Source organism: Phasianus colchicus, chromosome 1 (genome assembly GCF_987193195.1).
Source record: "Phasianus colchicus chromosome 1, bPhaCol1.hap1.1, whole genome shotgun sequence".
Classification (NCBI taxonomy): Eukaryota; Metazoa; Chordata; class Aves; order Galliformes; family Phasianidae; genus Phasianus; species Phasianus colchicus.
The window spans coordinates 179,752,783-179,777,197 of NC_143436.1; the positions used below are offsets into that span (position 1 = coordinate 179,752,783).

The following is a 24,415-nucleotide window of genomic DNA, read 5'->3' on the forward strand; positions in this document are numbered from 1 at the left end:
TGTTGGTGGGATGGCAGCAGAGGTTGAGCCTTCCCACCAATATCCCATTGCATTTTGCTGCTGCGTGACAGATGGCAGCAGAGGGGCAGTGTGACACAGTGGTGTCTGACACGGAAGTGCATATGAAGCAAAGGTGTCATTGAATTCCTCCATGTGGGGAAAAAACGGCATCCATTGACATTCATTGGCACTTGCTGAATGTTCACAGAGACCAAACAGTGGCTGTGAGCACAGTGAGGCAGTAGGTGGTGCATTTCCACAGTGGCAACAATAGGTCACCTCAACTGGTGCATGTTGTTATGAGCATGACATGCTCTTGTTCATCACTGGCAAAAATGCATAACTAATGGTGGTGACTGTTGAAAAAGAGAGCAAATTCTCAGCTACAAAACGCTATCAAATAGTGTTATTGTGCTCTTTGTATCTGTTGTAGCTTCCTTCGAAGTGAATAGGAGGCATTGCTTTCAGAGCAACCTCTGTATGCTCTCAATTAAGACCACTCATGTGGAGCAAGCAAATCATGGCCTCTTTATGCTTAGCTGCATGTACCTTAGATGTGTTTTGGTACTGACTTTCACCTCTGCCCAAAAACAACTCAAAATGTCTCTCTTGAGAGAAGAGTGTGCTGTTCCTGGTTCAGTTTCTCATTGCTGAAGGAAAAAACTTTCCCCATGTGACTAAATGTCAGTTGCTTGTCAAGCTGAAACAGTTCATAGTTCTTGAAGTAAACTGTGTTTAAAGCTAACATGCTATCTTTGGTATTTCCTTGATTTCAGAATTTAACCTCCGTTCATTCATGGCAGAAACTTAATCAGTTGGCTCTTCTAGGCTGTATCCCAAGTCTCTGTAGCAAGGCAGTCTGCATTTCTTTGGAGCTATATAGGCATTGTTTAGTGCTGTTCCTATTCCGTAGAGTTTATGCTGTGCTAGATTAATCAGAGATTGCAGAGCAGAGTGAGAAGTGCTGCAGTACAACTGAACCACTTTCCATTTCAGTGAAACAAGATGCTGTAGTGAACAATAATTCAGCTTGTGGAACTGGAGTTTTTGCTGTCACCTTAAGCGTGCCATGAAAACAGTGCTTTTTAGAATTCTACTCTCCAAATTTCCCAAGCTGTTCAGGATGAGAACACTCCCTGTGCACATGAGCCAAGGTTAAATGAGCACAGCTGGATTCTGGATTGGAAATGTGCATTTGGTAGGTTACATGGACAAATCATTCACACACAGAACAAGCTTGTTGAAATCTTGGAAAGCATTTTGAGCGCACTGCAGCACACAAACGTGAAGCAATGTATAAAACAGAAATACCCAAGCACCTGTTAAAATGTCTTGGCATGAAGCATAGTGTAATGCACTATACGTGCAATATTTTTAGCTGTTTTGCCTTAAATGTTGATACAGTGGTTTTATTACAGAGCACAGAAAACGAATACTGATTGTTTGCTACCTTCTTAACTTGGTTCTGCATTTTTGCGTTTTTCCTTACTGGCTGTGATTGTTCCATCTTAGCATTTAACTTTCTTCCCCAGCTGTGACTTGTTACATGGGAATGGATTTACTGGGGCAATCCCTTTGGTGTGTTTTGAGTTCAAAACCTAAGCATAAGCAGGATCACATTTGGCTAGAGACCAAGCAGGGATTCTGAAACTGGATTCTGGTGTCTGAAAGTGCTGTGTTTCCTGATGTGGGTCCAGGCCATATGAAGCTTGGCCCTCTCCGAGCTTTGTGAATGAATGGAGCTTCTTGAGTTGGTGTGAATGGTATCTGGCCCTGGAGAGTGGAGTAGGGTGACTGCCCTGATTGCTACATCTAGATTCTTCCTTTCCTCCTAGTGCCTGTGCTGTTTTGAATTAACAATTGAACTGTTTCAGAGTGTAATGTGAAGTAATTTCATCAGCCATTCCAAGCTCCTTTGAATCAAAACTTCAAAATCTCTAGCATGGGGCCATCTTCTGTAGTCCAGTGGGCAGCTAATGGATCTCCAGCTGAACAGAGTAAAATCAGCTTCAGTTTCTTTGAGGATGATTTTATTTACATCTCGACCCAGTGCTAGTGTGAGGCTGGTAAGTGGGCTTTGCTGTCGTCTTTCCCCTCTGACCTGGACTCTTTTTTTATATTTATTTTTTTCCCACTGCAAACTTTCTCAAATGCCAGAAAGAAGTATGTGAGAATGGAAGGACTTCACCCATGGATGGCCTACTTTAGCCTTTCCTTCCAGCAAGCCTCAGAGTATAAGATCTTATCCTTCCTGCCCTGCAGATCCTGTTTTGCAGACTACTAATCAGACTTTTAGTGGTTGCAAGCATCTGAAGCTGATGATTAGGTAGATTAAGAAGCTCTAATCATGGGTGTTCTAGGAAGTTGAGAAACTATAACATTCAGTTATATGACTCTAACATTAAATTTGATCTTTTGCAAGCTCCGTTTTCCAGTTGATACTGTTTGGTGCTGTAGGTAGTATTTTTGGGCAGTAATCCTGGCTGCAGTGATGGTCTGTTCTGGTGAATGCTGTGCCAGGGTCAGCATCCTTCCATTTATTTATTGGGCCATTCTAAGGATTTCTGGAAGGATGGAGGGGAGTGGTGGAAAGGAATGAGGAGTTAGATTTTTGACAATTGGTAAGGGAAGGTGCAGAGAGAGGTAGAATTAAGATCAATTTAAAATTGGCTTAATTAAAGAAAAAGGAAACATCATAATCTTTTATTCCTCTCCTCTGTGTGAAAGACCCAGGCAGACAGGAAATTGGTTATGGGCTGGCTGGTAGACTTAACAAGTACACAGAGTCTGGTGAAATTCAGGGTAAATACAAAACTTGTATCTTTCAGTTACAGTCATTCTAGGTGTGACACGTGCAGACATCCAATCAATTAGGAAATTGTATGTGACCTTTTGAACGGCTCGTATTCCTTCACAAAGGTTTGTTTTCAGCTGTTTGTATTGCTTATGGTTTCATGGTGATGTTGGGCTCCAGAAACCTTTTGGGGAGTTTGCTATTGACGTGGCAGATGCCAGGATTACACTTCTATAGATAGATAGATATCCATACATATATATATATATATGTGTGTGTGTGTGTGTGTGTAAAATATACAGACAATTAATCATAGTTCTTCTGAAACAAGTGGAGTAGCTTGTCTGTTCTTTGGTGAAGTCATCTCTTCAGCAGTAATTATCTAGTGAGTACTGATCATTTTTGATTAGAACAGCGCAGATTGTTTTGAGACTTGTAGAACACAACTGCAGAAGGCCTGACCTTATTTGTTGCAAAATCTTGAAGCCAGAAGGGCTGGTAATACACTGTTATTTCCTAAATACAACTTCTTAGGCTTGAAAGTGTAACATGCAGTTGCTGCAAGGGCACGAGGGTGCAGAGCGTTGCTCCTGCAGACTGATAAACTGCTGGAATCACCTGGGGCAACTGGACGGCGCTCGGGCACAGTGCTAAATGCAGCTGCTGTTGTGCATTGAGTTCTTCTAATGAATAGATGCAATTGAGCATATGATCAGTGACATTCCACCAACCTGAATGGGCTGTACTGTACTTACTGTACTTCCTCCGAACATAAACAGCCGCTGACATTGTAGTTTAGAGTGGGCTGCAGCAGTTCTGGATGATCTGAGGAATGTTACGCATTTGTCAGTTCTTTTCCTCAAGCAGACCCTTTCTCTTTGAGCCATGATGGACTTTCTGAGTGAAGATTTCTAGACAGCTTGAATGGGCAGCTATTTTTAACAGTGATGTTTTAGGATTTTTCAGAGGCTGCATATCTCTGGGAACATGCAGTACGTACTATAGCCTGAACAACTGTGTGAATGTGAAGTGTGAAAGTCCTCATGCTTCAGTTCTTCCAGAGGCTTTTAATAAATATCTCTGTAATAAAGCACCCCACCTGTGCTAATATCAGAACATTCAGAAAGGGAAGATTTGTGCTTTGGGCACTAATTACAGTGTATCTCACAGAACTGGAGAGGTGTTTGTGGATACTGTAATGAGTACAAGAATATCAGGCTGACCATCTTATCTATGTTAGATTGAGTTCTTGGAATTCAAGTTGTAGAAGTATGTGGGTTTGTTATTTTTTTCTGCTTGCATTGCAGGATTGTCTTGATCTTCTCATCATGGATTACATCCTTTTTATTGCTATGTATGTAGAACCAGTGCTCCTTGTCATAATTGCATGTAACCCTTGTCTTTTTGTTTTGGTAACATGTTACAGACAATGTGTAGGTGGGGTTTTGCTTCTAGTAAAAATACCTTTTGCAGTCTATTTGCTGATGAGGTGAAGCCTAGGAAAGGCAGCTTGCCTTCATGGTGAAGATCAGTGAATTTTATAATAATGGGGGAATTAATTTCATAGCATTTGTCAATCCTGTGACAAAAGTCTTCCTCTTTGATAAACTTTAACTATGCTGAGGGTTCTGCTGTCCAGGATAAGCATCGTATTCTAAGTGTTGGTCCTTTTAATGAAAAAAGACTGAATAATAAGCTATCAGAAGATTGCCTGGATTATTTGTCGAAGATATTAACTGAGTCATCATAGGCTCTTTTGCAGGTCAGGATGGAATAAGTATTTGCATGTTACTGGGAAGGGAAAAAAAGGGCCTTCTAATGAGGCCACTCACTGCTGAATGTAGGGGGGGAATTTTATTTTAGCGACTGATGTAGATTTCATAATTCAAGCCAACAGTCTCCTGTGTTTTCTTTTATTACCTAATTTGAAGGTAGGTTGTTCACTCTGTCATCTCTGCTGGCTATTTCAGGAGCTTGTTTCATAACGTTTTGCTGGTTTTTTTATTTGTAACCTCTCTTCTGGTTTGACCTTTTCCTTATTTCTGAGAAATTTCCGATGGGGTTCCTCCATCAAGGCTTGTAAGGGAGTGTTTTTTGTACCCACATACCTGAGGTTGGCCCCTTAAATCATTTCAGGTTTTAGCTGCTTCAGAAAACAAGAGTCCCAACTTTGCAGGGGCTGAAAGCAAGAGGTGAGGACTGTTCTTGAGCTGATACTCGCTGATTCCTCTCTCCTATCCCTGTTCTCTTGTCCCCAACCTTCCTATCAGTTGCTGTCACTTCTGATGACACTGCCTTAGTGAATATACTTAAATCCTCTAGGTGTCATTTTGAATTTCCTGCAGTGTATTTAGGAAGGTATTCTGTGGATTTCTTCTGTCTGAGTGTGGCTGGTTCTGCAGAAGGGCGGTAAACGGTTCTGCCTTCTCTTCCCTGTTCACCTTGGAGCAAATACTGCAGTGATGGCAGATGATTTGATGTGCTCCTTCTCATGACAAGGTGTGTTTTCTTGGCTTGGCAGCTGCACATTGTTCCAGCACAGAGGAGAACTGCAGCACATCTTGAATTCTGCCTGTTATTCTTGTTGGTCTGCTTTCTTAGGCAAATTACGTAGAATATACTGGGATATCCTACTAGAATTATTTGAAATGGCAACAGGAATAAGATGCCAAATTTCAACTGCAGATCCATATCTATGTCAAATTATGTTAAACTGATGCTCCCTATTCTTGTCAGGAAATCATTCTTGGAGTTGATGTAACAGTCTGAAATCATAAATTGCTGTTGTAAGCCACAGGATTAACTCACAGTTGATAGTTGTATTTATTGTAATTTAATTGCTAGGAAAAGGTCAAGCTATTAATCTTTGAGGCCATTTCCTTTTTTATTAAAATCAGTAAAAATTCTGCATAGGCATTAATTTCAGTCTCTGTACAGAAAAGCTTTGTAACCAAAAGTAAAGGTTGTCAGTAGCACAGCAGGAAGTTGCTATCACGATAGTATTAGAGTGTAACTATTCCTTTCACATTTGTGTCATTCTCAGTCTAAATCTTGGCTGTTGTTTGCAGCGTGTATCTGAGTGTGATGTGTGCTGTGGTTTTACTCTGAGCCTGGAAATTAGCATCTTTGTGTGTGTATGTGTTTGGGGTTTTTTTCAAAAAATAGACGAAAAAATGGAACAAAGTCTTGAAATTTGGAGTGAAATGTCAGTAGGAGAGCTTCATGCAGATGCTTTTTATGTGCTGCTGTCCTTAGATTAGAGATAAGATGGTCATTTTGGAATATTTTTAATTCAACCTCAACTCATTCAATTCAATTATTTTGTTAGACACTAAACTAAATGAAAGTATATTTTAAAGCTGCTAATGGAACTCACTGGAAAAGTTAAGATAAAAGTCCCTGACTGCTTCTCATGTGGTATACAGGTATGTGCCATTTACATGGAGTAGTTTTTCTAAAGCATGGATAAATATACATAGATGAGCTTAGAATAGTAAGCTGCTTTCTTCCACCCCTCCCCCCCCCTTTTTTTTCCTGCTGTATTCACAGGAAAAAATATATTTTGAAGCTACTTTGATGTTACTTGATCAGCAGAACTGAAACTTAAATAACTTGGTGTGGGGGAGAGGGAAGGAGAGGAGGATTTTCATCCATATCTTCTGTGGAAACACTGACATTGCCATGTATGTAAGCTTACAGTAACTTTATAAGGGTGTAGCCAGGCATTGCAGCCTGAATGCCCTTTGTTCTTGGATGTTGTCTCTCTGTGACTTGCCAACGCATCTGCAGAATTGTAGTATCACCAAGGTTGGAAAAGACATCTAAGATCATCCAGTCCAACCATCTGCCTGTTACCAGTATTTCCCACTGAACCATGTCCCTCAGTACAACGTTAAATGTTTCTTCGGGAATGGTGACTCTACCACCTCCATGGGCAGCCTATTCCAGCACCTAACTGCTCTTTCAGAGACATTTTTCTTGACATCCAACCTGAACCTCCCCTGGTGCAACTTGAGGCTGTTCCTTCTCATCCCGTTGCTGTTACTGGGGAGGAGAGGCCAACCCCTACCTCACCACAGCCTCCTTTCAGGCAGTTGTAGAGAGTGATAATGTCCCCCTGAGCCTCCTCCAGAATGAAAATCCCAGCTCCCTCAGCTGCTTCTCCTAAGACTTGTTCTCCAGACCCCTCACAGCCTCATTGCCCTTCTCTGGACCTGTTCTATGGCCTCAGTGTTTTTCTTGCAATGAGGGACCCAAACCTGAACACAGTATTCAAGGTGCAGCCCCACCAGAGCTAAGTACAGAGGGATGATCCCCTCCCTGCTCCTGCTGGCTGCACTATTGCTGATACAAGCCGGGATGCTGTTGGCCTCCTTGACCACCTGGGCACACTGCTGGCTTGTGTTCAGCTGAGCATTGACCAGCAGCTCCTAACACAGTAAAGAGAGTGATGAAAGAGACGTTCAAGCTGAGCCTTCTTGGTGATCACAGAATCACAGCATTGTAGGGGTTGGAAGGGACCTCCAGAGATCGAGTCCAACTCCCTTGCCAAAGCAGGTTCCCCTACACCAGGTCGCACAGGTAGGCATCCAGGCGGGTCTTGAATATCTCCAGAGAAGGAGACTCCACAACCTCCTGGGCAGCCTGTTCCAGTGCTCCGTCACCCTCACCATAAAGAAGTTCTTGCACGCATTTGTGTGGAACTTCCTATGCTGCATTTTCTGGCCGTTTCCCCTGTCTCCACACACTGCTGAAAAGAGTCTGCCCTCGCCACTCTGCCCCCCACACCTTAGATGTTTATAGACCTGGATCAGGTCCCCTCTCAGTTTTCTCAAGGCTAAACAGACCCAGATCACTTAGCCTTTCTTCACAGGGGAGATGCTCCAGGCCCTTCACCATCTTTGTGGCCCTCTGCTGATTTCTTTCCAAGAGATCCCTGTCTTTTTTGTACTGGGGAGCCCAGAACTGGGCACAGTACTCCAGATGAGGCCTTACCAGGGCAGAGTAGAGGGGGAGGATCACCTCCCTCGACCTGCTGGCCACGCTCTTTTTAATGCACCCCGGAATGCCATTGGCCTTTTTGGCCACAAGGGCACACTGCTGGCTCATGGCCAACCTGCTGTCCACCAGGGCACCCAGGTCCCTCTCTGCAGAGCTCCTCTCCAGCAGGTCATCCCCCAACCTGTACCGGTGCATGCAATTATTCCTCCCCAGATGCAAGACTCTACACTTGCTTTTGTTAAACTTCATCTGGTTCCTTACTGCCCACCTCTCCAGCCTGTCCAGGTCTCGCTGAATGGCAGCACAGCCTTCGGGTGTGTCAGCCAATCCTCCCAACTTTGTATTATCAGCAAACTTGCTGAGGGTGGCCACTATCCCCTCACCAAGGTCATTGATGAAGATGTTGAACAAGACCGGACCCAGCACCGACCCCTGGGGAACACCGCTGGTTACAGGCCTCCAACCAGACTCTGCACCGCCAATGACAACCCTCTGTGTTCTGTCAGTCAGCCAGTTCTCAACCCACCTCACTGTCCACTCATCTATCCCATATTTCCTCAGCTTTGTTATAAGGATGTCGTGGGAGACAGTGTCAAACGCCTTGCTGAAATCAAGGTAGACTACATTCACTGCACTACTCCCATCCACCCAGCCGATGACAACATCATAGAAGGCTACCAGGTTGGTCAAGCACGACCTCCCCCTGGTGAACCCATGCTGACTACTCCTGATAAACTCCTTTTCTTTCAGTGATGGCAGCTGCCGTTTTTTGTACTTAGTGGATGTACCCATTATGTATGTTCTCTGCTTGTCTGCTGTTAGTAACTAAAATACTATTACTGTATTTTTGACTTGCCATTGCTTGGTGGCTGGCCTGTCTTCCCTAATGTTGTGTTTCTGCTGAGATGGATCTTTTGACTCAGTCTTGATGGTGTCACCCAGCTATAGCACAGTAGTGAAACAGAAATGTTCTGGTGATCTTACCTTGCCATCTGGACTGTCACTGGCAGCTTACAAGTTGATATGTAAAAATCAGGTTGTACCCAGGAGATGTGTGTGTTTGTGTGTGTGTGATGACTGCAGTGTTTGCATGGTGCCAGCTGTTAGCAAAGAACTTAATCCATAAGATTTGTTACTGTTCTGAATGGTTTTTTTTTCAGCCTAAGTAAATAAGGTACTGATGTTTGAGGCTGCATTCTACTTCCCTGCAGTGCAAGAGATGGACTTCCCTGATTAGAAATTTGTGCTCTTCATTTTAACTGAAGCCAAGCAATTAAAAATGTTTCCCTGGGAGGGAAAGGAAGAAGAGAACAGAAGAGGATATGGAAATAGTTTTTAGAGAATTATTTCTAGGTCAGTTCATTTTCTGAAGGCCAAGAACACCCTGTACCAGTGACTTTCTGAATCAGGTAACAGCTGTGGCAGGACAGCCTGTAAAAATAACTGCTCTGTGCAGCTGTGCCTTTAATTGTTTTTGGTATATGTGTGCATATCAGAAACTGTTACTGCAACACATGCCATCTTCTGCACATTCAGAAAAAAATAATCCAATGCAAAAAAAAAATGTTGAGGTTTAAATGTAGGTTAAATAACTGAACGTTTTGTGATTGTTTTCCGTATCCTTCGTTCCTCTGATGCACAACTTGTGAATAATTTGATCAGAAGTGTACAAAGATGCAGTGTATTAATCTTGACATAAAGTGATAGAATCTTAATGATACTAGGTGGTAGTACACAAAAGTTCCTGCCCTGACTATTGACTTTAGTAGGATGGCTAACTGGCAGCATAATACTGCTGTATGTTTATATGGCTGCGTTTGACTTGTCATCCCCTATTTATGAATCTGTTGGATGCATGTTATTTCAAAGCAAAATCTAGGCTAGAGCTCAGAGATCATTGTTGTTGCTGCTCTGTAGCATCCTTCTCTTCATTTTTGTTCTTCCACTGCTTTTAAAAGGAAATATCTTCAAGGCTCTTCTCTTTGCTACCTTCTGGTATTGAACTGGTTGTTCTGTTGCACTGTTTCCTGCTCAACTGCTTTGAATAATTAGTACTCAAGATCTCCCTCATTATTTTCTCCATGTACCTCTGAATACCCCTAATTAATTACATAAATACTTGCAAAGTATCTATTGACTTCAACCTTGTTTTTTTATGTTTAATGTGACATCTTAAGGAATTGTAGTTGCAAGTGGACTTGGACAGTATATCCCATATATTTTTATTGCTTCATTGTCTTCTGTTTAGTGTCAGGATGCTATGGTCTGTGCTTAAATTAGGCACCTGTCCTACCTTAGCTTTCCTTCTAGCCAGACTTACTCTGTTCATTCTGTGTTCCTGCCAGATGTCAGCCTAATAAAGGTGCATAATCTGTTTCAGTTAATGAACTGCAACCTTGGAACTATTAATACATGCAGAATATCTTGGTTTATGGAAACAAATATGCCTGCCCCAATTAAAACATTCTTAAGTCAAGACAAATCCGGTCTGAGCTGTTCTATTCCAAATAACTGCTAAGCAATGTCTGTTCCACCTTGATGAAACCTAGTTTTTGGTTGTCCAACTCATTTTCTTCACCATGCCCTCAACAGCTCTGCTGATTGCCTGTGTCATGCCCAGATGTGGGAGCAGGCAGCTGTCTGCGTGCTGCAACAGCCTGCAAGTCTTCTCTTTGAAGAGCTCCAGCACTTGCTATGCCATAAACTCATTTCTATCTCCTTCTGCACCTTGGTGTGCCCTCCTATTCAGAAGATCATTTTATTCTATTCCCTAATGCTAGCACTGAGTTCATTGAATGCTTTCTTGAAGATTGGTTTTGAAGAACATGTGAAACATGCATGGTATTACAGGCATGGAGATGGTGGGGAGGTGATGTTGGTGTGGTGCTCTGCTGCACAGATCGGAGACCTGGAGGCTAGAAGATGTGTACAAGTGGGCAAAACTTATCAGTTTGTTCCAGGGCACGTGTGAGCCAGTTCCCCATACTGCAAAAGTATGTCTGTAATGCCAGCAAATTCAAAAGTAAGCCACAAGAATTTTCTTTTGCATTGGTTTTCATCCCTTCCACCCCCATCTCTGCTTACTGAGAAGTGAACCTTCAGGAGTTTTTAACCACATGAAAGTAGCCTAGAAAAAGTATTTTTCGGAACATCTTCAGTGCTGTAAGCCTGTGATGGATCAGTTCTCCAGGAACTTTCCTGAGATATGTAAGTGTTAGAAACTGCTGGAAGTTGAGAACTGGTACAGCAGACCCTGCTCCGTGCTGACAGCAGGCCCAGGTGCTCAGGGCAGGCAGTCACCTCCTGAGCCTGGGCCGTATCTCTGCAGGAAGCAGAGGAAAGCATGAGCTGCCTGCGCCAGGCTGTGGTGCTGGGAGTAGTGCTGCCTTCTGCCAGATTCCGGGGAGGGTCAGAACGTCCTGCTGCCTGTTAGCATCTCTAGGAATGCTGTTTTGCGCAACGAGCTGTGCTTTGTGTTTGACAGTATTCCTCAGTTTTCGTAAGGAGACGTTTTCATTCTCCTTTCTTGTGGAGGGGAGTGCATGTGCTCTCTTCCTCTCTCTCTCAGCCTTAGAATGGGCCCATTGCTCTGCACCACACAAAGCCCTGAGTCAGGGTACCAAGGGGCCATCATCCCCTTGGCATGCAAGTTTTGGAGCCCACCAGTTTGGGGAAAATCTCACCCCCAGGCTGCCATTCTGCTTTATTTTGCCACTTTCATGTAGGATTGCGGTTACCTGGTCTAAGAAGAGGCACCATGGAACTAATTTTTAATTTCCCTTATTTTTCTTTCTTTTTTTTCTTTTAACCAAACACTGAGACTACGGCAGCTAATGGATAAAGCAGCTATTACTGCTGAGGAAATTCAAATGGTTGGGAATGTGCTGGCTGGCAACAGTGAGGGTGCAGGGGAAGCACAGTAAGGCTGATGCCCTTGCTGAAGGGCAGGCAGGGACTGGGTGCCTGAGCAGTGTGCAGTGTTTGATGTTGACTTTGGGAGGAGGGCAGCTGGGCCACAGGGCTGAAGCTTCCAGCAGCAAGAGACATCTTCCCGCACGTGCCCAGCTTGCTGAGTCTAAAGACTCCATGTTGCTCCGTGTTTCCCTCTGCTTTGTGATTTTTATGTACTTACCATGTAAAATCAGGGTGAACTACTCATCTGCCCTTGTGCTCTGCTCACAAGGCTGAACTGGTAGTGTAGATAACTCCCTCCATTCCAAATGTCTTGCTTCTGTGCTCCTTGCAATGGTTATTCTTGCTGTTGGGAAAATAAAGGATTTGCTTTTCATGTAAAAATAGCTTTATTATTTCCATACGCGAGTAGCAATTGGGACAGGCATATTTCCAGGTCAGCATAGAGATGGGGTTGGATAGCAAAATCCTCTGTTCCAAAAATGGGCTGGAACCCACAACAGTTCTTGCTGTACTGAACAAACCTTGCTGGCTTGGAGAGAAGTGGGATCCCTTTTTTGGGTGCGCATGCAGCATGCCAGTATTCTTCCACTTGGGAGCAGCACCCAGCGTGGCCATAGTGAACACTTTGCTCTGTTAAGGACATAGCTTAGTTTTACATTTTTCTTTTTTTTTTTTTTTTTTTTTTGTTTGTTTGTTTTTTTGTAATTACAGGCATGATTTTTGACTATAGGACTGCAAAGGAGAGTTTCTTAGGCCATGGCCTTTGAAAGTATGGCTGAGCAGAGTGCCTACAGCCTGTAGAAGGTGAGCAGAAGGGATGTGTGCAGGAGCAGTCTGTATAATTCCACAAGATTGTGCTCAGTTGAGTACTGAGTAAATAAATGGTCAGTGTGCAAATGTTGGATAAAGTTGCTCTGTGCTTGTGTACATAGTCCAGCTGGACTTTGGATTTTGTTCTCCATGGTAGCTGGCTTGTGAATGTCTCGTGGCTCATTGCCATGTATTTCTTGATTTATATGATTATGATGTACATCTTTTTCGTATTTTGCTTGTTCATATTTTTTCTTCCTTCAGTCATAGCTTAGATGGCCTTGAAAAGCCTGTCAGCTTGAATTTTCCCTTTGTCTTCACAAAAAATCACTAAAGAAGTAAGAAAATAGCGCAGAAGGGGAATTAAAGGCAGCATTAAAAATTTTCCTTCAGAACAGAAAAGCAAATTTAACACAAATAAAAATCTCAGCTCTGCTTCAGAGTTGCAAACTCTTCTATTCACCAGAGAACTGTTAAAGCTAGTCATTTTTGGCATTGTATCGATCAGGGAAGCGTGACAAAGTGCAGTGGAATGCACTGAGCTGCGATCCAGCCTGTAGTGGTATATGACTTTAGTTCATGGAGCACTGCAGGAAGTGCTTGGGGGTGGGGAGGCCTTTTCTTTTCCTCAGCTGCTGGGAACTGTGACCTCCTCCCTCAGACCCCACCTGCACCAACAGAGGGTCCCTTGGATACTGTGGGTCAGAAGACAAAATGCAAGAAGTTGACACAATCCAGGTTTCTGGCAGGATTTGGCTCCGTTCTCTCAGCACTGCAGCTTGGAGTGTTCTTGGGCCGTGGGATGGGAAAGCTGGGAAAAGTTTTGTGTTTAGGATTAAAGAGCAACTGTGCGTATCTAGACTGGGCCTGTATCCCCAGCCCCACCGTGCTGGAAGGCTCTTGTGCTCAGATGCTGTCTTCATTGAAATGAGTAGTAAAATTCTATTCATTTCATCAGGCCCGAGTTTTGCTTCTTACTTTGAGTGATGAGTCCCCCTGTTCCACCAGTATGCACACATGCAGTTTGGAATTAGGTTTTGGCGTAGATTTTAAAATGGCAGTCTGTTCAAATTCATTTAATATCTGCAGCTTAGAATTTTAGCTTATGTGAACGGTTAATTATCACCTGCAGCTGTACTTTAAGTTAAGGTGCAGCTGTACAGCTGTAAGGTGAAGGGTTGAGGTGCTCCTCTCTTCTGAAGTGCACCTGATATTCACTTTCTTTTTTTTGTTCTCTAAATGATGATGTTGGAGTCTACAGAGTTTTTCAGGCACTGGTTGCAGTGTGAGAAAACATGATAGTGCCATTCCTGGGTGAACAGGATCTGTGCTGTAAGACCTGTGTGTCAGAAATTGAGGGAAGCTTGGCGTGGGACAGATCACATTACCAGCATAAATTGCTAACAAGAGTTTCAGTGTTCACCTAGGGTTTCACATTTGCATTGCTCCATTACAGCGATAATCAAATACAAATGCAGTGTTCTATTGGCATTGCAGTAGAGGTGTGCAGTGCAACAGTGCTGCAAAAAACGAGGACTCTACCCAGAAGGTGTCACAGCCAGAACTGAGGTTTCTAGGGTGGGGTGTAGGAAAGTTGTAACACAGAAAAAATAAAAGGATGGAAATATTTAGTGTGTTTTTATTGTCCTGTATAGATCTCTCTCATTCTTACCTCACTGTTTGCTTTCTTAATGCTCTTCAGGTGGTGATCTAGATATATGGAAGATGAGTCAATGTTTAGAGCAGAGGTAAATAAGCAGTGAACAGGTGGAGTGTCTAGACTGTATACTCTGTGTTGGAAGGAATGCTGTTGATTGACAGATAGATCACTTAGATGTTAGCACTGAAAGACTAACTTAAAGATCATTTGGCATTTATGGTCATAGAATGGCTTGGGTTGGAGGGGACACCTTGCTCTAGATCCTATGTAGGTCCTATTTAAAATGTAGGCTGTCCAGTTATTACAGAAAGTAATGGGATGCATATGGAGCTGCTATGACTGTGCTAATGTTTCCTTTGTGTGATGGTCCTTCAGATAGTTCCATCATTTCAAATATTGCGTGTTCTGGAATATAAATACTACAAGTTTTAGTTGTGGGAGAAAGTGCCTAATTTTAGGTTTCTATACATACTTGTATCTTTACTCATACTTCTGAAATTGCTTATCATTGACTTCTGCAGTTAGTCTCTGAAGGTGGTGGCAGTTACTGAAAAGCTTAATTAAATATGAATTGTAATGTCGACAGTTTTGAGACAAGATGGATGCCTTGGAGGAAAGGAACAGACAGTTGCAATGCTTGTTATGAGAAGTGGATGTTGACCTTGGAAGCAAACCTGTCATCTGTAAGCAAATTTGAACGCTGATGCTCAGGAATCACTAAATGTGCAGTTCTGAGTCTTACAGCATTATCCAAAGCAGTGTGCACAGAGGTGGGAACCCAACTTAAGGTGCACACGTGGGAGAAGAGAGGAAAATCACCACAGGAGTAGAGTACTCTCTTGGAGTAGAGTGGTGTAGAGTGACCTCACCGTCCAAATACAGAGACCATTTCCACATATCATTGCCATGAGTGTTCAGGTTTATTTTGGACTTTGCGTGCTCAGGGAGCACGGCTTTCCTTGATTCTGCAGAGCGGTGTGGTGCAACATGTGTTTAACAGGAGTTGGCAGCGCACACACAGGTCAGATACCAGTAGGAGTACTGTCTCTACCCAATTCTTGTAGGAGGAAATTTAGGAGTTTGAAGCTTGATTGCCTAACCAGACATGGATCCTTACCTTTGGCAGCTCTGTAGGACCCTTGCATGGAAACTATGTTTTTTACTTCATCCAAAAACTTCACCAGCGCCCCGCTGCGCGTGGTGAGATCTTGGTTTCTGGGGTGCTGCGTGGTGAAACTTGTGTTGCTGTGCTGGTTGCTGCTAGTGCTGTCCCATCAAAGCACTGACTAGGCTTTTGAAATACTCAAGTTTTGCCTTGGGTCATTTTGCCATAGGCATCCCTTCCTAGAATATTATCTCAAAGAAGAAAAGTGATTACGTGTCTCTTACTGCTTTCTTAACACATTGCACCCTTAAGGATCTCTGAAGAAACACAGCTGTCTCTGGATAGTATTGATCCAATCGGGCACACCTTGCAATAACAGCAAAGCCTGGGAAACACCTGCCATTTGTTTTCCTACCAAGTGACATGGCTTGAGAGCATTGGGAAACAGCAGTCTCCTGAAAGTTGGAGTAAAGGCTTGAAAGAGGGAGGCGAGGAGCATCTGTCTGTTGCTAGGAATGTTAGTAAGCAGCGGCGTCAGCATGAGCCGCTTGGTCAAAGGCACTGCTTCAGCTGTGGAGGGAGGATGAGGGGAATTGTGCCCTCTGTTTGGCTTTCCTCCATCTCTTTTGTGTCAGTTGAAAGTAGTAGTATTCAGACCTTTTTAGAGTTCAAAATACTTAGGTCCATAAAATATATAGTTGTTACAGAATAGGTCCAATATCTTCTAGAGTCAGTGCTACAGGATCTTTATTGGCTTGATAGAGTGGGGCTTTTTTTCCCTTCCTCCTGTGGTTTAAAATTGCTTGTCTAACATGTTGATTTATATCTTGTCCTGTAAGGCTGCTTCCCCTTGGCTACATCTTTTTAGGATGATCACTTGTATTTTTGAAAAATGTCCTGTAGTTACCTTGAAATATTAGGTGATAACTGCACAAGTTAACAGGGATTACCTTTTCAAACCTAATATGACACCAACACACAAAGTGCTGCAACTGAAAACTTTCTTCAGGCAGGAAGGGGGAAAAAAACGCCACAAACAAACAAACAACAAAACACAAAAGCCTCATCTTACGGTGTGGGGTGTTGTTGGAAGCATATCTGTTCAGCTGAGAAGTGTGCAGGTTGATGTGCAGGAAGGAGCTCCTGCAGAGCTGCTGCCTTCCCACTTGTCCCTCCCTGCTTGTTCCCACAAGCAGTGCTGGCACCATGCTGAGCTGAGTGGTGACTGCTCAGGGATCCAGTCCAGGTTAAAAATAACTTTTGGGTTCAGTGGGAGAGATATGAACACAACTGGGGTACAGCACGGGGTGTAGGAATGAGCAGAGTAGTTGAGAGCAATGGCAGCTGCCTCGGCTGTCAACCACCATCAGAGAGAAAGCTCAGCCTGTGCTCACCATGCTCTTCCTTCCAGCTGTGCTCCAGAGGTGGTCATCAGCTTCCTGCTGCCTCTCCTCCTCCTCTCACCCAGGTTTGGTTGCCCCAGCTGAGCTGCTGTCAAGTTAACCCTTGCTCACATGGCTCAAAACGAACTGAGTTACCTTCAGCAGCTCGCTTGAAAGTCTCTGCAAACCCAGCTGTGAGTGATCAGGCAAGGGGCAGTTGTTTCTGACAGTTGCAGCTGGAAGATAATGTGTGCATGCTGACTTATCAGTGCTGAGTACACTGACTGTAGTGGTGTGTCTGTGGCTGATGTTTCATGTTCTGTGGCTGATTTCATGGATAGCTAATGGCAGATTTGTGAGGAGATGCTGATGGTCATGGGATGGCTTTTAGGAAGATCTCAGAAGAGGATTTCTTTTCTCACAACAGCCCAAAATACACATGACCGCCTTTTCGTGTGGGTGGAGTGGAACAAGAAGGGTGATTCTTCAGCACTGTGTATGTCTTGGTTAATTGAAGTGTGCCACTTTACCTAGAGCCAATGGAAACAATGTCAAGGTGAGCTGAGTGGAGGTACTGCTAAGCAAATACAAGGTAAAAAGAGAACTTATAAGGACTGCTCTGGAAACCTTCAAAGAAATGGGTTTATACTTACCAAATATGTCTCTGAAAAGAACCACACAGTAGAAGTGAAACCAGATGACTGTATTTCTTTTGGTTGTTTTATTCATTCTCTGATGTTTCCTCTCCTACTACTCTACATTTAACCAGACCTGGGTGTTTGCTTACACAGTTCCTCTAGGACATCAGTGACATTGTTTGTTACCAGCTGGCTCTGTTTGTCTATTACTCTTCCCTTCTTTTAAGTGAGCATAGAAAAGGACCGGTGGCACAAAGCCATTGCCCTGGAGCAGAGCAGGCACAGCCTTTCAAGCCTTTCATTTTCTTCCTGCTCTTGGTCAGCTCTGGGGACCATGATGGACATTCCCCTCACAGCCCTGAGCTGAGGGAGACGCAGCTGCTCTCTTGGGCGAATTGTTTTGTCTCTCCACGGAATCTCATCCTGGGCAGTTATGTGCTAAGAATGTGAATAATTTTGCTGTAGCTGCTTTACATGTAAAAAGCCTGACCTTCAGATATTTTATCTGGTCAGATTTCCCCCCCCCCCCTCTTTTTTTTTTTTTTTTTTTTTGCCTCTAGCACTGTTAAAGGTTGAGTTCTACCTTGCAACTGCAGGAAGCTGCAGTGACTAGTAGTCACACAGAGCCTTCAGACAATTTAGGGATATTTCTATCTTCAAGCAGTAGTCAGTGGTAAATAGCTGTTGCTTTCAGACCCATAGTTGTACACATGCATTTGATAGAGTGAGTCAAACTAAGTGACCTCTGGAACACGTCTCATGAGTTCCCTAATGCAGTGCAATTGGAGCATATTGCAATACAAAGGTGAGTGTACTGATTTTCAAGTCTTAAACGTTGAATGCCTTATTCATATTTTTGAATGAGATTTTTAAAATAAAAAATTCCAATTAATAAATAAAAATCCAAAATACCAGCAAGTTTTAAAGCCATATTGTGTGTAAAAAGTCCAGCATGCATCTTCCTACTCTTTGAACAATAAAAATGCCAAGCAGTCTTGCCTAACACGTTTGAATTTTGTGTTAGTGTGTGTATATGTGTATGTACTGAAAAATATGAGGAACCTTGAGATGAAAGCCAGATGTTTTGTCAGTTACGTGAGGCTGCTGCCTTGCATTGGGAGGCTGAGAGAGGAAGGAAGGCCACTTCTCACAGTGTTTCTTGGATTGTTATTGTCTCTCTGCATGCATGTTACTGCAGGATATCAGTTGGAGTCTCATTGGAGTCCCATTGTGGTACAAATCCTCCAAGAAGAGATCAATTCAGTGGCAGTGTATTCCAGCCTGGTATCCTGGTGGCTTTATAGTTCTTTTAGAGTATTCCTTGGAGAAAAATTAAGGGGGAAACAAGAGTTTATGAGACAACACTTGAAAGTTCTGGTGTTTTTAAAGTCAATAAAACTATGCGAAGTTGCAAGTGAGGAGAGGAGTACACTCTTTAAATGTTAAAATCTTCAGTAATACAAGAAAATTTGTAATGCTTTAAGTAGGCAGAAGTCAGTAAATCTGACATAGGCCCCATTAACAAGGATGGGTGCAAAATTCAGTCTGTCGAGGTGGATATGGAGAAATGCTGTAAGCAGTGCTAATGCATTTCAAATGTGCAGTGCCGAATGACATTCTGGGGTGCAGCTGAGTTTGGCAGTGCTAAAAGCTCTTCCAGTCTTTGACACAATTCCCTTCAGTGCTCTGGGGCTTTATTCCTTAACAACAAAACTCATAACTCATTTTGCTGGAGCTGAATACCCAGCTGACAAGTCCCTTGTATCGTGTTTGGCTGAGGAATCGTTTGCAAGCTCTGTGAATATTTGTAAAAATCCTTTTACACATAACTCAAGAGGTATCTGTAGTAGAAGGAAGAGCCATGAGAACCACTCATTTTAGTGTCTGTGGCCACTGAAAAGAAACGCTTTCATATACAAATAGCATCACCGTAAATGGAATGCCAGCCAAATGCATTTTGGGCTAACATGAGCAATAAAATTAGCAAACACATCACTTGCTGCTAATGAAGGGGAATAAGCTCATCATGAAACCTTCACTGAACTGCTATTCTATCCAGCTTGATTTATTTGCCCTGATAGGGTAAAAAACCTGCTGTCTCAGAAGGATGTGGGAGCTGCTGGGAGGGAGTCGTGGTGGTGTTCTGACTGCTCAGAACGTGATGGGCAGCTCTGGGGGGAGCAGGGACGGCCTGCCCTGCCTGTAGCGAGTGGGCCGGCTTGTCAGGCAGCCTGCCTGGGAGGGAGAACCTGAACAAAGACGTTTCCAAGAGATTGGTGTTAACTGAAAAGGGTTTATACAACCCTTTTTAAATAGCAGCTGGTCCTGGCACAGCATGATGCTGCTTTTGCTGGAACTGTTTTAACACATAGAATAATAGAATCATTTAGGTTGAAAAAGTCCACTAAGATTATCAAATCCAACTGTCACCCATCCCCACCATGCTCACTAACCACATTCTTCAGTACCACATTCTCATGTTTCTTAAACACCTCGAGGAATGGTGACTCCACCACCTCCATGGGCAGCCTGTGCCAGTGCCTCACCGCTGTTTCAGAGAAAAAATTAGTCCTGCTATCGAATGTGAACCTCCCCTGGTGCAACTTAAGGCCCATTTGCCTCTCTTCCTATCGCTCTTACCTGGGAGAAGAGGCCCATGCCCACCTCACCACAGCCTCCTTTCAGGCAGTTGCAGAGAGCAGTAAGTTTCCCCTGAGCCTCCTCCTGACTGAACAGTCCCAGTTCCCTCACTTGCTCCCTATAAGCCTTATGCTCCGGACCCTTCTCAGCTCTGTTGCCCTTCTCTGCACATGCTCCAGGGCTTCAATGTCTTTCTTGTATTGAGGGGCCACAACTGAACACAGTACTCAAGGTGTGGCCTCACCAGTGCTGAGCACAGAGGGACAATCCCTTCCCTGCTCCTGCTGGCTGCCCAGTTTCTTACACAAGCCAGAATGCCATTAGCCATCTTGGCCACCTGGGCACGCTGCTGGTATATGTTATAAAACAGATGAATCAAAAAGAAGGGTTCAAATGGCAAAAGAGCAGTTGAAGATTCTTGCAGTGTGTTTGTTTTCCTCCTCATTATAAGACTATAAAGGCTAATTTTGTCTGCTAATGACTTTTGATACAGCTTGGCAGTCCCCGCAGTGCTGCTGCTGAAGGACTCTGAAGGTTTCTCATGCGTCAGCTCACCTGCTTTCCTCCTTAGAGAAAGGAAATGGAAGTTGGAAAGTGCTGTGTTGAAAGCTTTAGCAACAAGAGTCAAAATGAGGCTGGCAACAAGCTGCCTGCCTCTCTGCCCTCCACAAAAGATTCAGTGGTTGACTCTTTGGTGAGGAGTCAATGGGCTGCTTGTTCTTTGAGTGCTAGTTGGGAACCTCAGAGCTTGCCCAGTGCTGGATTTGGTGCTGAAAGGGGCTGGGGTTTGTGCTGGCACCTCTTTCTGTTCAGAAATGGGAACAGGAACCCGGGTGGGGTTTTCACGGTATAGTTTGGGATATGTGATGCTTCATGGCTAGGGACAACTTGTGTGTTTAAATCAATTTTAAATTTATTTTCTAGTTGCTTTCTGTTTCTTTCCTTCAGAATTCTGTAGCTATTCTAAGGTGCTATGTTACTTCTGCAACACTGAACCTGACTGACCGTGGGTTGGTGTGGCTCATGTCAGCCAGAGGAACTCAAAAGCCTTGCTGGTATGGCAGCAGTAAGCACAGAGCCTGCAGCTGGGGAGGACAGGAGAGATCTGGAGCTGGGAACCTGCTGCAGGCTCTGAGCAGTTCCTTGTTCTTGCCCCAAAGTGGTGTCATTTTGAGGAAATAAAATGGCACCTTAGGAAAGATGCTGTGAGCCTACAGGTGTGTGTGTGTGAAGCAAGTATGGTCTTCCATCCTGCTCTGTGAAATAAACCTGACAATGCAATGATTTGTGAAGTGCTATTTATGTAACATATCTTTTCCTGAGTACGGGATTTCTGATTTAACACATAATAATGCTTCTGATTTGAGTTGCTTCTGCTCCAGCGCTGAGTAAAGAGAGATTTAAAGAACTTTCTGTTGATGAATCGGTCATGGGTCATTTGGTTAGACCGAGCTCTGAATAGTTGGAATAGCTCTCCAGTGAGCAGACCCAGAGTAATGAGGAACAGCTATGGCTGCATATACAATTGTTTGTTCTGCTTTAAATCAGAAATCTCTTTCAGAATAGGATTCTTCCCTTGTGTCTGTGTAGGGCTCAGCACCGTGTGGAAGGCTGTGGGTGTCATCACAGAAAGGACTCGGTGTAGATAGAAGATGAGATCTGTAGCACAGCAAAAACATACAAATACGTGCTTCTTCATTGCCACTAATGCAAGTCTGGCTTGTGAATTTATCATAGAGATGATCTGTCCTACTGCACCCCTCAGTTCTCTGTGTGACCTGCAGCAAGGCATGTTTTCTAAGATTGGGCCTTTTAGGACTTGCAGAGACATTCCTGTTGCCTGTCACTGTTGGCAGAGCTTGGCCTGTGCTCTTCCCTAAGCTGGTACAGGACAGATGCCTCCAGGAGAGGGTGTCTGTAAATACATGAGCATGACAGCTCCTCTGTGGGTACTGTCAGTGTCTCTTCTACTGGATGCCTAAGGGAAGTGAGATTTCTCCCTGCACAGTATGTTTTTGGCTGGAACAGGAAGAAGAGTAGGCATTGCCATGCCCTTCAGGTCCCAAGCCAAGCTGCATGTGCCATGGGGCCAGCTGCTCCCTGCTGCCCTCTGCTCCCCCCACCTCCTGCTTGGGTCACAGCAGCTTGGCTCTGTTCATGCTTTCCAGCCTGCTCACTATAAAGATCCAAAAACAAGTGGCATTCGTGATAGCTTTTGATTATTCTCACTCCCTTTTCATTACTGTTAATGCTGTGATCACTCTTTCCTTGCCTGTTTTCAGATGTTTCTTCTGGGCAGCTTGTGTGACTTGCAGATTTGTTTCTCAGGGTAGCACCTGTCAGTTTCCTGCAGTCCTTCCTGTTACCACGTTCTTTTCAGAGTGCTTAACATGCAAACACATTCTGTCTATAAGCTAGAGTAAATGTGCTATGTCCTGTGGTTTCAAAGATGAAGGCAGTCTCACAGGGTTGGTTTGTATGGTAGCAGTATGAAGATTTCTGTCCTGGGACCTGGGAGCACTGACACATGAGCACTCCGACAACTTTTGTGCCTACTACTGCAAGTTGAACCATTTGGGCTTGTTTCCTTACTTCTATTTAATCTGAAATTATCAAGGTGCTGCAAGAGAAACAAGAACAAGACCCTATTCTACTGGCAGCTGTGCAAACACAGGTTAGTTAAGGAGCCTGCAGGTGACTGTCTGAATCAAGACTAGAAGAGTTAGAAAAGCATGAGCAGTCAGGTGGTGGTGAATGTCATAGTAATTTTATTTCTTTTTTTTTCTTCTGATAGGATGTTGACCAGAACCTTGTATTGTTTCCTGAATTCTCCCTCTGTTTTTTGGGCATACTTCCTTTGTTAATTCTACAAATATATAGAAATATTATTTTAAAACTTTCTTTTTAAAGTTGTTCCTTACCTGTAAAACCCCATTTTCTGGGGTTTTCTGAGCTTACTGCTCAGAATTTTTTCACATGTTGATTTGGTTTAACTTAGTGAATCTTGTATTTCATCACCTGCCCATATTTTTGTCCAGCCCTTGGTACTTTATGTACCCTAGGTTGTCTGTTCTTTATACTTTTTCCATTACGAAGTCTGATTAAAAAAGAACAAAAAACATTCTGACAGTACAAATTGAGAACATACAATAGGTGCAGAGCAGGGCTGGAGTGTCCTACCAAAGTAATGGATGACCTTAAGGGCTGAAGTACTGCTTGAACCGGGCATAAACTGGAGAGCACAAAGAGCAGAGTCTCCGAGGAAGGACTGAAAGCCAGGAGTAAAGCCTCAAACTCAAACTTCCTCTGCTGAAGTCAACAAAGAAAATGAATGACTTTGCTTCCAAAGTAACATCATCTGCACCATCTGCATCTTACTCAGAGTGGTGTGTGCAGCTCTTATCAAAAACCTTATTCCAGTCTGATCTTCCTTGATACAGAGAAGAGCCACTGAAGTGATAAAGAGAGCAGAGAGCCTGTTTTACAAGAGAAAACCAAAGGAATGTGGTTTGTTTAACCCAGAAGGCCAACCTGCAATCCTTGGGATGAGAGGGGGTTCATTCCCAATAGATAACAGCAGAGCTTTTGAAGTTAAAAGATAATTGAAACTAAAGGTAGGGGGCATTAAGTGGCCTTGTGAAATTACGGCTGCAAATAAGAGGAAGGTGTACAGCCAGCAAAGCACTGTAACTGTGAAAGTGAAGTGGAAGTGAAGAGCTCCCTAATGGATTGATGGAGGCAGAAAAACCTTGGCTGGCATTGAGGTAGATTGCCCTTGTTTTCTGAATAGATTACATGGATTATGAAGGGGCTAAGTCATCCCATGTCAAACAAATAGGCACTCAATAGGTCTTTTTTTGCCTGTGCTGTTGTTCTCCTGCTATTTTCATACCCTAAAACTGAAGATCTGTAGTGATTCTCAGGATAGATCTTTAGTTACATGTCTAGAATGTTTCAATTAGGGTTTTAGTCAAGCATGGGAATCTGTGGGCAAGATGAAGCCCCTGCTGCCAGCAACCTGAAATCAGGCAAAGCCAAAGTAGAGTACAGAGTTGGATGAAGAATCCAAGTGAAGAGCAATTGCAGATAAGTAGTATTAAAATAATACAGTTCTCTGTTCTGTAGAGCTGCAGTAATTCCAACAGACTGTATTGTACACATTATTTCCTGAATTTCTTAGTTTTTGCACGTTTAAAATCATGAATGAAATTTCTTACAGTGGTGGACTGTCTCTGAAAGGTTCGTAATCAATTCTGGAGCATGCCTTTTGGCATGAGTCTGATTTTTCTCCCTTCCGGAGGGAACCTGTATCTGTTTCCTGCATCTGTTGCCCATCCTTCATTGTGAATGGAAAGTGAGTAATTAATTTTTAGTTGTTGTTAGCAATTAATTGCCTTTGCCAAATTTTGGAGGACCTATTGTCTCCTTCAGACACAATGTTCTTGGGAAAAGGTCTTACTTATTGTGCAA

General features: G+C 43.4%; 1 protein-coding gene across 9 annotated transcripts in view; it reads left to right on the plus strand.

The window, feature by feature from the left end:
* The window catches only part of LATS2 (large tumor suppressor kinase 2), a 59,268-nt gene that overhangs the window by 5,527 nt on the left and 29,326 nt on the right, over positions 1-24,415 (plus strand). The window lies entirely within an intron of this gene.